The sequence below is a fragment of the Gallus gallus genome, chromosome 3 (genome assembly GCF_016699485.2).
Source record: "Gallus gallus isolate bGalGal1 chromosome 3, bGalGal1.mat.broiler.GRCg7b, whole genome shotgun sequence".
Taxonomy (NCBI): Eukaryota; Metazoa; Chordata; class Aves; order Galliformes; family Phasianidae; genus Gallus; species Gallus gallus.
This window is the reverse complement of record NC_052534.1, coordinates 25051656-25065470: the sequence shown is the minus strand read 5'-3', so window position 1 is coordinate 25065470 and position 13815 is coordinate 25051656. Positions and strand designations below refer to the sequence as shown.

At 39.1% G+C, this 13815-nt stretch overlaps 1 long non-coding RNA gene across 13 annotated transcripts in view; it reads right to left on the bottom strand.

Moving 5' to 3' along the window:
• Window positions 1–13815, bottom strand: part of LOC101750546 — a 65251-nt gene that overhangs the window by 33670 nt on the left and 17766 nt on the right. For 12 of the 13 annotated variants that reach the window (XR_003074366.3, XR_006938759.1, XR_006938760.1 and 9 more), the window contains one exon: window positions 5192–5316. This is a non-coding gene — a long non-coding RNA (circumsporozoite protein-like). Of the gene's footprint in view, window positions 1–5191; window positions 5317–13428; window positions 13532–13815 lie in introns of those variants that run through there. The other variant, XR_005858331.1, reaches the window with a different exon arrangement.

Genomic DNA, 13815 nt, shown 5'->3' with positions numbered 1-13815 from the left:
TAAAGAGAAAGCACAGTAACAAGAAAATACTTTGTACTTCAAATATCTGCCCTATGTGATAAGTATCTAATTTTTCTGAATGCTGTATATGGCTCTTGAATAACCCAGAAAACTTCCTAGGACTTCATTTACTTCATCTGACTTTATCTGCAAAACAAAAGTTCCACAACATCCCTTACCAAACGGCAACATAAAACCATGCGCCATAATTCACTGCAGGAAAGGTTTTATAGGGCAATACATGACTCTGAACAACAAAATTACACACATGCTTAAGTGAAGACTTAATTAGACACGATGTTGTAACTGTCTCCTTGAAATACTGTATTTGATTTGTGATAGCGTTTTAACATCGGCTATTTCTGACTCCACGTACATTAAAGCCTTATTCATTCTTGACTGGTTGCAAATAATAATTCAGTGAATATCAGCTTTAACCCCTTGCATGACAGCCTAAGAAAATAAGACTGATCTCATCTAACATCTTAGTATTCTATAATAAGATAAAATGACACAAGTTTATCCTACAGTTTTTGTCAGAGGTCACCAATCTATATTCAACAAAACCCACTGTTGATAGTTGATACCAATGAGTCCCAAATCTGCTAGCTAAAAGAAGTCTGATGACACATTAGGCCCATTCTTTTTCTTATGTGAGACCCAGAATTAATAGGGCCAAGTCATTCTCTACAGATAATTAATTCTCATATAATTCCACAGTAATTACTTCTTTAGATAGGAGGATAGGAGGATGCAAGGGCTAACAGCCAAACACGCTACTTTTTGCATCCAGCAGAAGTTCTGCATCACTGTTCTGCTGTTACAGACCTTCTGCAGAATTATGTTAGTACACGTTTACTTGTTTCTTTCTCCAACTCCACTGCAAGTCACAGGAGAAACAGACAGTAGTTTGAGAGAAGGAAGAGATGAAAAATGCTTAAAGAATCAGGATGAGCAAAAACCAAGACTGTTGAAGAGTTTTTGAAAGCATATTGCAAAGTGTTGTTTCTGTGTCACTCTCCTGCAGTGATAACATCTCAACACAATCTGTTGATATTTGCCCTTAGAAACAGAGAAACTGCTTCTGATAAGTTCTACACAAATATCAGGCAAAGCACCATTAGAAAAAAAACAATACTAGATATAGGAAAAAGTTGTCTCACCTGTCTGACTGAGAGAGTCTCTGGTTCTAGAGCACTCCTTATCAAGAAACAGCCATCAGCCAAGAGACACTATCCCATTGGAGGCTAGCCTTTAACTGAGCCCAGGGAGGGGTGGCTCTGGGACCTCTGGTCACATTGGAAGCACGGGTGAATTGCTTGCACCTATGCTTCCTGGGCAAGCCTTCACCAGGCGCTCAATCATCAGTTCAGGCCAGGACATAACAATTCCCCTACAGATGGTATATTTAAGCAAGATGACTAAGCCAACCCAATACACCAGCGTTACTAAAATGTGTAAGCCCATCCCTACTTCCTCTTCTCTGAAGGAAGATCTGCTATGTGTTCGATTCTCTACCAGGCTGATTTAGTTCATCGAAGTCATGAAAAGTAACAATGCACACACAGAATGCCATATCAATCAGGTAAATTAGCTCCCTACGGGAGCAAAGGAGCACCAGACCTCTCCACAGGCATAGCAGGTGTGATAAGAAAGGAACTAGGGCTTCTCTTCTTGTCAGCAGTGACCAGTATGCAGACCCTATCTTATTCAAATCTGCCTGGGAAGGGCCTGACAACCCTCTTTCCTAGCCAAGGAGAAGAAAAGAGCGTAGAGAGGATACAAAGCATTCACTTTCTTGTCCCATCTATCTTCAAAAGCAGAAGGTGGCACTTTGTTCACGTGCCCTTGCAAGGCAGGCAGCTGTGTAATTAGGCAGCTGCCTTTTACCCACAACAGCTTCAAGTCAAAATTCTAAAAACAGCAAGGTGGTTTGTGTGAGCTGCTCCTGCAGTGGGAGAGGGAGAGGCTCTGCCTGGTGCGGTAGTCATCTGGGACGGACACCTAGTAGGTGCAAATTGCTTTCGCTGCAGTGCCTACATGATGAAATCACAGCTTATGAAAACTGAGGATTTGACCCCACCTTAGACAGGATTCCTGAAGAAACAATGCTGATGCAGTTACACAGTATTTGTGCCTGTATGGTTATCTGTATTTCCCATGACATTTTTAACTACTTCTGACAGCATTTAGGCAAGGAACAGGGGACTCAGGAAACTCGTGGCTGGCAAGTAAAACAATGCAACTACTAACCAAAAGAAGAGCTGAAGAATGAACTAGCCATTTCTGGGTATCCCTGAGTCCCTCTAAAAGCTCAGCCTCAAAACACAAATGCAAGAAAGGAGGATTCATTGGTTCTGCTGACCCCAAAGAACCAGTATCCATATAAAATTTCATATTGGCTGACTATAAAATGCTGATTTCAGTGTAAGCTCTTCAGTTTGAGCTCTGTAGAGGCTTAGTTCTCTGCTCACAGAAAGACAGGTAAACAAAGTAAGAAGTCATACTACCGTTCACTTTTGCAGATAGGTTCTTTCTTTTTCCATAAAATATATGAATGAAACGCATGACAAATAAAACACAAAAGATTTACCTCAATTGTGTTTCTATAGAGTCTGTAGGATTCATCCAAGATGACAGAAAAAATCCAAGCATAATTCACAGTTTTTGTGATAATGTTGTCTGGTGCTTAGCATGTGTAGATTTCTGCTAACAGAGAATGCTGGTTTTATCATCCTCTTAGTCAATACAGAGCTTTGCAGTTTTACTCACTGCCTTTAGGAAACTATTTAAAAATCACTGTGAAGACATGGGAGCAAAACTGTAAAAGTTAAGCAGACCTATTAGGTGATGAGATTCAGCTACAGCACAGCCCAGGGCAGTTCTCTGTGAGAAATCCACCCAGCTAAGTTTTAGCTGTCTTAGGCGATTGGACAACCAGCACTTTCCCTTTCATTCTAATTTTTTCAGACCATATGCTGTGTGCTTCATTTCATTAATTCAGCCATATTTTTCCTCTTCCTTTTAAATAAAGATTGCAGCACTCACATGTCAGGCTGAAGAAGACATTACTCTAGTAGTAACATCTAACATCTGTTTTTGGCAGGCATTATGGGCAGTTGGCAGCAGCTTTGCAGTTTCCTCCTTATGTAAATGTTCATGTGCTGGTGGCTGTCTAAGCCAACATTGCTAGAAGACAAAGGAAGGAAAAGTCCTTTTCCTTTTACTTGATTCTTACTGCTAGAACATAAAGAGTCTTGCATGTTGAGCAGACAGCCTCATTTTCACTGTATATGGGCCAGATCTGGCTTTGGGGGACCAAAGAGAGCCCTACGCAAACAGAAATATTCACTAAAAAATTTATCAAAAAGTAAAGATTTTTAGTGTCTTATTTATGCACAGATTTATTTACCAGAAAGAAGGAATGCTAGGGAACACTGCCTGAAGCAAAGTCAGGGAAGAAATTCTGTTGTGCACTCTCCAGTCCACATAGCAAATGCATTAAATCTTTCCAAGACTGGAATACATTACTAAAAGGTGGCTTCACTGGATGTGGAGTGATTGTTCAGATCTTTCTTAAATATGCCCATGAAAGACGGCAAATATAGAGCCCCATTTACTGTGAAAATCAGGGCTTTGATGGGCATCACATACAAAGCACAGCATTTACAATTCTCCCTTTCCTCTCATATGTTTGTTACTTGATATACAGAACAAAACTGGGATAACTGGACAGATTCTGCCCTGTGTTGTAAGAGCAGACAAACCAGATGTCCCTCTTACCTTAGGTCCACAGAGCACTGATACCCAGCCTGCAAGACTTCAGCACTTTTTGCTCCTACTGAGATACAGTTTCATAGAGTCATACAGTCAACAAGGTTGGAAAAGACCTCCAAGATCTTCCAGTCCAACCGTCAAGAAGATTTCTAAAGGTACCGCTTCTCTGACAAGTTCTGGACATTCTTGTAATGGTCCCACCTGTTGGGGCAGTACTGCTCATCCTCTTAGTTCAACAGAAATCTAAGCAGTGACTGCAGTGAGAGCATGAATAGAAGTAAGGTCCTGCCAGCTCTATATAAAGTTGTTGGAAAAGAGGTTTTCAGCTACAAGGAGCAGGCTGAGAGCACAGTTTCATATCGGTTAGCCCAAAGTGTTCTCAGAGTACTGCTGTGGGCCTGCCTTCCACTCTGTCCTGCTGCATCCTCACACCTTGTAATTTTGTACCTGCATTTTAAGCTCAGACAGGGAGCTCAAGTGGCCAAACATGGATTCTACAAGAACCACAGGCTTTATAAGTCTGAGAAGAGCTCTGTGCTAAGGTAGCTATACTGCTAGTCCTTCAGTCATTTCAGCAGCCCACATTTCTTGACTCAGAACTGCATCATGCCATGCTGCTACAACTCATATGTATTGAGAAATGGCTGAGAAGTCTTCTGGAGCTCCACTCTGTACCTTCAGACTTTGGATAAATATTTCTAATCAAGATTTTGACATCAGAGGCTGGTTGCAACTCTATGCAAGAGTTTAGAAAGAAAAATAAAACTGTGGAGCTTGTAAGAACTGGATTTGAGTCTTCCTATGATACTGCTCTTTGCAAAAGGACAATCAAAACATTTTAGAAGCTGAGGAATCTCATACTTCACCGTGTTCACATAAGGAAATTTAGCCTGGTGACTATAAAAAGATAAATTTGATGCAGATTTAGAATTGAGGCCCAGGCTCTATTTTGGCTCAATCCTCTTATTTTCAGCTTCAGATGCTCTACATAGTAGTAAGCAGAGTTTCTTTGGCCACGTAGTTAAATCTGAGAGATGCAGCTGCTGAGTATTCTCAGTTCCCTCAAACTGTACTGGCAAACTGAGAATGCACAGTCACTTGTAGGACTGGAGTTCATAATTATGCACAGCAATTAGTTCATCTCTTCATTAAATTCTGCAGATTTCCTTGTTTTCCTTGGGGATGTTCAAATGTTGTAGCAATTTGTGCATTTGAGAAGTCTAGACATTTCAGTGGGAAGTTTTTCCTACACATTTACACCGATCTTTCAGTCTTAATATCATCTTAAACTATATGCTGAACAATGGTGGGAACATGCTGTGCATACTGCTGCGAGAACAGAGAAAAGAATGAGCAGAAGGCCAGTAGGAAGCTGAATGATGTGTGAAAACGAGAATATGACTAAGTGACTTACCATTCAAATCATCCTTCACCAAATGTGTGTAATCAATTCCAGCACAGTAGGGATGGTTTACATTACAAAGGCTCTAATCATGGATTTGTCCAATATCATCTTCCCCAAGAAGTAGCATCAGATGCCTGAAAAGTGTAGACATGAATTTAGTAACAAAGACTTGAGATTGGACCACTTTCCCTTTATAAAATGATTTGTATTCCAGATTTTAGATGTCCCTGCTGTAGTGATTTTATTCCCAGGGAGCAAGTGACTTCTCAGTACTTGCAAAACTATGCCTACAAATTTGACTGCAGATAGTATTTTGCAACAACTGAGATAACTGTACTAAGATAATCTTATATCTTACTGCACTTCAGTTTCATATAGAACGTAAGACTGTAACATTCACAGTACATCTCACAAGATGATAAGACAGTATTTTGAAATCACCAGAAAAATGGTCTTTTGCTTTCCAAATTAATTCATGTCCTCTGAAAGCACAGAAGACAATCATTTCGCTTTTTAATTAGAAAGAAAAACCCCTTATTCAGGATTGCACCAAAAATAAACCAAACATTTGTGGCCTTTGTATCCAATTTAGTGGAGACAGAACATCAGGGAGATCCTCGCTAGAACTAGTCTAAAATCTAATTAATCAGCAACAACTTAACAACAACTTTGATTATTTTATAATTTTATAACAATTATTCTCCCTTGTATGGAACTTTGTGCTTCCTCAGAAATCCCCTTTTCTGTTTCAACAGCAAGTAGACTTCACATCCAGAAATCACAAACTTGCTCTAAATCTCTAAACTAGGAAGATTCTAATGTACATTCTTCAAAAGTGTATTTGAATTCCCATCTTTAACTGAAGAACGGGAGAAAAAACATCTTCAGAGAGTTCTAATCTGTCCCAGCTCTGTTACAAACTTGTTCCAAGCAGGGATGACACCTAGACGGACCTTCAACTTTCATATACGTGGGCTGCTCTGAAAGTAACACCCTCCAAAAGTATTATGTTGGCCCACGATGTCAGAGGTGGATGTTGGTGGTACAGTAGGAGTTGAACCTTCCCACCAACATCCCATTACATACTGTTGCCGTGTGACAGATGGCAGCAGTGGGGCAGTCTGACGCAATGGCGTCTGATGTGGAAGCGTGCATGGAGCAAAGGTGTGTCAGTGAATTCCTCCATGTGGAAAAAATGGCACCCACTGACATCAGTGATGCATGCAGAACATTTAAGGAGACCAAACAGTGGATGTGAGCAAAGTGAAACTGTGCGTGGTGCATTTCAGCAGTGGTGACAAAGACAGTTGGGTACCTTATCTGGTACAGCTTTTTACAAGCATGTCATGCAGGCTCTTGTTCATCACTTGTGAAAGCGCATCGCTAACAGTGGTGACTGTGTTGAGAAATACAGCTTCGTAGCTGAGAATTTGCTCTATCAAATAGTGTTATTGTGCTCTTTGTATCTGTTGCAGTTTTCATGGAAATAAATAGGAGGCATTACTTTTGGAGAAACTTATATACCTTATAAAATAATGTATAGAATGAGAGTGGTTTACAAAATAGCTAGTTTTCCAAAGAGCTAACATATAGAGGCTCTTAGCATTAAAAACTTACAAGTATTTGCTCACAATCTAGAGCAATTCCATTAACATTAATGGAATTTCTCCTTATTCATCACACTACAAAATAATACCAAAACTATGCCTAATTTCTGAAGTTACTTTCAAATTTTACTGAATTCAATGCAAAGAGAAAAATCTGTAATTACAGCTCTCTTAAATGAGTTCCATATAATTACATCACAACCTTCATGGAATGTGTCTCAGTAACTGTCAAGATTAGTGAAAAACATGGACAAAAAAGAAAACTAAGCTTCCTTACATAAGTCTTGTATTGCCATTTTTTCTATTGTCATATGTAGCTGCTTGCTTTTGGTACGCTACAAAAGAAACCTCTTTAGACGGCTTTCTGCAGACTACTTCTTTTATCTGTAAAGGCTTTCAGTGACTTGTTCACATATCTTTTTAGTTTTTCCTCAAAGCAAAATAATCTTATATAGCCCCAGTGAACCCAACAGTGAAAAGCACTAAAGACAGAATACACAGGGTCATATTGCAGCTTACTGAGAGACATAGGGCCACCAAAAGGAGATAACTGGAGACAGCACAAGGGCACAGGATGGCTCTTGCTGCAGTTCTGCCTCAAGGTAACTTCTCATGTGTACCCACTTTCTATTCCAGTAATCCATCTTTGTATAATATTGTTTATGGTCATCAAGTAATGCAGGCAGCCCTCATCCCATTACTATTTTAGCTCCAAGGTAAGGCTTATTTTTCTTATCTATGAAGAGGATATTAAGGAGTGGAATACAGACACACAGTTCTCCATAGGTTTATTGTATTCAGCCTACTACTCTGTCAATCATGCCATTCTTGTTTTGTTATCACTTTTCTTAGTTCAGTGCCATAACCTCAGGCTGTGATCTCATCAGATCTCACAAACTGAATAGGGTCAGATCAGGTCAGTATTCAGACGGGAAACTTCCAAGAAAACTCAGATGATTGCAGGAAAGAGTGCTTTTCCCCCCATGCCATATTTTTCAGTTTCATTAGCATCCAGCAGTAATCAGCACCAGTAGCTGAAGTTAGCAAGTTACAATAAAGTTTCAAGGTTATTTCAGAGTTGGTAGACTTCTTGAGCGATATCCAGCTTGAGTACACTCAGTCTTAAACAGCAACTATTATTGTTTCATTTTTCACTGACACTTCAAGTCCATGATTGCTCCCATTACTTCTCTGCAGATCTTCCTGCAGATTCATTGATAATACTCACAGAGAGCTCCTGGCTCTGACCCAGCAGAACCCCTCCTTCTCTAGATCCACTGTAAATTTCAGTGCTACACACACTTCAGATTCATCTTCCAGTTTCCCTAGCAATGACCGCCTGCATCTTAAGATATTGGTATTTCACTGTATTTACTGCACACTCTCTTATTCCAGTGGTATATTTTGGTTTTCATTTTATGTCATTAACTGGTATTCAGTTACTCTGAACTACTAAAAGCTTTCTGTCCTATTTCTGAGTTGGCTAAATTTAGTTCACACAAAAAAAAAATTTCCACAGAACTGATTTTTAAACTACATTGAGACTCTTCTGAGTGGAAGTAAATTACTTTAGTTATTAGTTTAACTGTAGATCTTTTTATCATTAGCAGCTTTTTAATCAGCTGCATGTTTTATTAGGTTACTGCACCATCCCATGACAATGCGTAGTCAGTAAAACCATCACAAGAGAAGAAATTAAGGAATGAGTGACATAATGTACCCTCAGTTTCTATGCCACTCAGTCTTCAATGCCATTCTGAATATTAAGTTCTACTTTCCCTGATCTCGGCTGTGACTTTTCCCCCTCATCAACACTAACGCTTTACTTACTGTCACGTAAGATGTCCTTTTTCAAGTGGGTCTGACGCCATGACTCGATGCTAGTAATAAATATGACTCTCACTATATATTTTCAAATGATAAGTAGATATAAGTACTTCATTTTTGTTGCTGAAATGTTGCTTTGATTACAGTTACTAGGCAGGAGACAATGTGATCTTTTAACTAGCACTGGAAACTGAGAAACGGAATACCCGGATATTTTTATACTGACTTTGCTACAGCTTTCACTGTTATCTTGAACAAATTACTGTTTCAGACCGTGACACCCAACTTCCTTAGCACTGCTTACTCACAAGTTGCTAGTCACAGAGCTGTGGAAACAAGAGGGCTCATAGACTGTGCTCGTAGGCACAAACAAAGGGGAAATAACTGACAGATAACAAAAAGCTTTGTAAGAGGTTTGCATAGACATTACGCAACAAATGTCTTAAAGAAACTGCATGTGATATGGTTTCTTAATTCAATTTTTCTCAGTACATAAATTCTGCTAGGGAGTTCATTGCTTGTTCACGCTTTTGACCCAAGAATGGAACTTTATACAATACTAGAAGCAGAAATAGAAGTGAAAGACAAGAAAAAAAAAATCAGCCCATTGGGATTTACATTCATTCAACATTAGTCTAAAGTTACCAGTTTTTATCCATTGCTAACCACTGACTGTTAAAATATCTGACAGATTCTGATAGCTTCCACAGCGCAAACACACTGCCTTCTTTTTTCAAGACGCACTTTTAGATAAGGGCATGTGGCAGATTACTGTTTCTACTGTTCCTTCCTCGCCATTATGAATCTCAGCATGTAGTCCTCCTGCCTTACAGAATTTCACAAGATGCTCTATGTGATGCAAAATTTTCACTTTACATGGACTAAACTACCCCGTGACAATTCTTAAGGGACAAACTCTCATCAACTGACAACACTTAAATGTGAGAAACAGAATGGAGAAAACTAATACAGCTCACATCCTATTTTCACAGCTGGACTCTTATGAATTTTTGACCCCAGTGTGTTAGACATTAACAGGACTGATTTTTGATTCAGCATTTAAGCTTCACTTTGACTTTATGCCCACAGCCAGATGATTACTATCTCTGATCACACTATGGAATTTTACCAGTCACAAATCCCTATAATGTGTAGCTCTATACTGCCTTGATTTATGTTAGTCTGATCTACCAACAAATGGACTCATCTGTTTCATTCTGACAAAGTTGATTTAAGTTGACCTGTTGACTTCCGTACTTTCCAATGCTGCATTCCCTTTAGTAGGTTTCTGACTTTGTATCAGCTGCACTGGGCTACCTATCCTGAGTTTCTAGCCATCTGGAAGACAATTCAGTGCTTTTGAAAATTAGAACACTGAACTACTACAATCAGTAGATTTGTGATTAATGTGGATAGTACAACAAAGTTCTTTTTCACTTCCTAAGATTTGAGTGATTTGATTTCCTTTTCACTTTGGTTGACATAAATCATCAATATTGCCATTAAAATTATTTATATTCCAGTGACAGAAAGGTAGAAATTTAGAAAGAATTGATGAGTAATTACTTTAAAAGAATTAGAGTGAGCACTGGCATTGAGTGCTACCAGAGTGCAAAAAATATCTTTGCTTTCTATTAAAAGCCTGCATTTGTCAGCACTGTAATCTCAGCCTTGTACAAAAAGCTGTGCTTTATGTCCTGATGCTGCTCCTTCACAAAGAAGGGATACCCGAGCCAAGGCTCTCACACAGGAACTCATATCCTGGTAATAATATCAGCTGAGTTGAGAAGGTTTGAGAAAGTAGAGCAGAGGCCAAGACTCAGACTGTGTAGAAATGGGTGAAGCACTAACACCATAGAGACACATGTATTTTCACATAGAAGTGAGGCAAAGAACAGCTAAAAATACCTTAGTGAGACAAGTACTCCATGAAAACTTCTATTCCTGGTAGCTAAGATGCATTTTTCAGCTGCGTGACAGAGTGAAGTACAGAGAAAGCCAGCTGTTTGATGGCATCAAAAGCAACATTTCCAAGAACATCGAAGGACTATACATATAGAAGATGCTATGTGTTTTTCAGGCATAAACAAGCCAGATTTTGAATAAGATTTCACAATACTTTCATCCAGAACACATTGCAAGAGATCATCAATGGCGATACAAAGAGACCAGAGCTTGAGCTCTGAGACCTCATCTCATAAATGGACATTCAGCCCTTAGGACCAGGTTAGAGCTAGTTGAAGTAACCTGTTTGAAACTCATCTCACGTGGGCATTGCATCCTTAGCTCAATTCACTGTGACCTTTAAACTCAGTAATGTGCCAGGCTAGATCTTGATGTGCACACAAGCTAAGTGTGCCACTTTGCCTTGGGGGTATTGAAATTACAGATTTTTCATTCAGTCATCAAATCAAGAAATGCCTTTAAGTAAAATTATTGTTTTAATCAAAATGACATGAAAAGATTTAATCACCCACTATGAAAATAATAGATTATAGAGATGGAATAGAGAACAAAAATGTATGCTGAAAATAGTTCTGCATCCCCTGTCTCCTTTTATTGATGAATTACCACTTACTTAAAATGTAACTCTTCTTAGTACTCTATTTTCAATTCTATCTCTGCTCTAATTTTACTATTGTTTCAGTGATATTTTCTTTCCACGCTGAAGGACTTTTTGGAAAACTTTCAAATTCTGTAGAAAGCAGCAGGCTTTGGAAGGATCATAGGGTAAAACCTTCAAAATTACTCCACTAGGTTGGCCTGGCTGTAGTCTGTAATATCACCTCCTTTCTTATTTTATAACAGAGGGGAAAAAAGATCAAAATCTGCAGGCTCTTATGCAATCCAAAGTCACGCAGAACTGGCTGTGATCCTGAGGCTAAGCATGCCATCTAGCGTTGGACATGGTTTGTCAAAAGGGATGCATTAATTAATCTCAACAATGTTTACAATATTCATCACATACCCTTCATCATGTAGTGGTCCCACACATATATTAAATGCAAGAATAACCATTGGTAATAATTTTACACCTCCATCGTGCTTAGGCAGTATGTGGGAACAGCTTGTGAACAACTTGTGTATGGAAACTGCTAATCAACACCCAGTAACAAGTACACACAAGGAATAATGAGGCTTCGTAGTAAAACTGAAGTGTTTCAATACTGAACAGTATTTCAATCAATACAGTTACCCAACTTGGCATTACAGGAACTTGAATATACTGTGGACTTTGTGTTGATCCCTTATTTTAGGAAATCATCTTCTTTCATCTTTTTGAGGTGTTGTTAAAATGAAGGCTGGTGTGAATGCAGGCCCCATAGTGGAAAGCAGAGAGAGTATGGAGGGAAAAAAGAGGGTAATTCAGACATTTGTTTAGTGTAATAAAACAGCCCTGTTATTAACTTCAAAGTGATTTCATGTTACATATTATCCTCTGTAACACAGACTTCTGCCCAAAGAAGTCGTTCAGATTGTTATCCCGTGGTGCTGTACACCCACCACTTTCCTCATGTCAGATCGAGTGATCCCACAGCATCAGATGTTGCAGGGTTAGTGAGTTGATCCAATTGAAAACTAACTGGGGGAAAAAAAAGTTTCCTATCAGATTGCCACCAAAAAGGACACCCTGCAGCCCTGTTATATCACTGTATCAAATGCTGGGGCAGGAAGAGCAGCACATAATCCAAGGAAAATCACCCCTTTTAGCAACAGCCCACAGTTCAACTGGTGTAAAAACAAATAAAACCACACCGAAGAACATACTACTACAGAACAAACTGTTCACAAATTGGTGTGAGATATTTCTCTTCAAGATGCATAACACATGAGGGAAAAGGAGTAAAATCTATTTTGCCACACAAATATCAAATTAAAAGATAAAATGTATTTCTTCTCAATAGATATTTTCCCATTTCTTTGAGTATTTCTTGGCCATAAAAATGCATAGAACATGGCTGTGTAACCTTTTGGCTTCTCTGGGCCATGCTAAGTAAAGAGGAATTGTCTTGGGCCACATACAAAATATATAATGCTGTTAATGTATAGAAGCAACAACATTTTTTTATGTTTTCTTATTAAAACATAGAAAAAGAGAAACACAAACATAAAACTAGTAGGATATTTGATGTTGTTTTTGTGAAGCTAATGCTTGGTTCGATGGAAGGGGTAGCAATTCTTAGTGAGTTCTCATGGTGCTCATCAGAGATTTTTGTACTTCATCCTTGAAATTTTTTTTTTTTTTTTTTGCAATCTTGAAACCTATTCTCAAATTCCTTCATCAGACTAGAAAGCATGGCTGCATATTTTTCAGTGTTCACAGGACTGTGTTTATCCAGTGTATAAAAATACATACAACTATTTGCCACAACTTGAGCTTGCCATAATTTGTTTGTCCATTTTTAGCTCAACATTCTTCCTTCATCCACAATTTCTAATCTTTCATGTCCTATTTTCCATTTCTATTATTTATTAGGTAGATAGAAATATTAGTACTGGCAAACACTGCGTTTTTCTCACCAAGTAGCACAAGTGCATGGAGCATGTAATACACACAGGTTTCACTTCAACTATGTGTGTGTGGAAGGCATGAGAGGTGGAATTCGCATTGCACGGTGTCCTTTCCATGTCCTAGTTTTAGCTGAGACAAGTGTTAATAATAATAACAGAGGTTCTGGTTGTTACTGAGTAATGGGCACATGCTCAAGGTTGGGCTCGGCCACTTGGTGGAGAAGAGCTGCCACAAGGGCAAGGCAGCAGCAGGCATCAAGAGCTGGTCCAGGCCACACAAGACCCAGGGGCTGGACATACCTGACAGAATATCAAGAAGAGGGCAAATAGCATCATTTCTTCAATGAAGAACGTCAGTTTCATTATTTTCAGTTCAGCATTAACCACCCAAGACTCTGAATCTGAAAGCAATTGGAAACATTAAGAGACACTGAATTTGCAGTGATCTCTGGATTTCAAGAAAAGACACCTCTTTGCAGCTAAGAGAGTATCCACAGTAATAGCAATGCTCAGACCGGCCATCCTTCAGGAGCAGGCAGAGGGCCAAAATCAGTCCCCAGTTTGGCTGGATGTTTCTGTGTGCCCTCTCCACAGCAGTGATACAGTTCAGAGTTACTGCTTTTAATAAGCCTGAATACCAAGGCCAAGTAGGCAAGGCACAACAATTTGCAGCGTTCCTCACAGCAA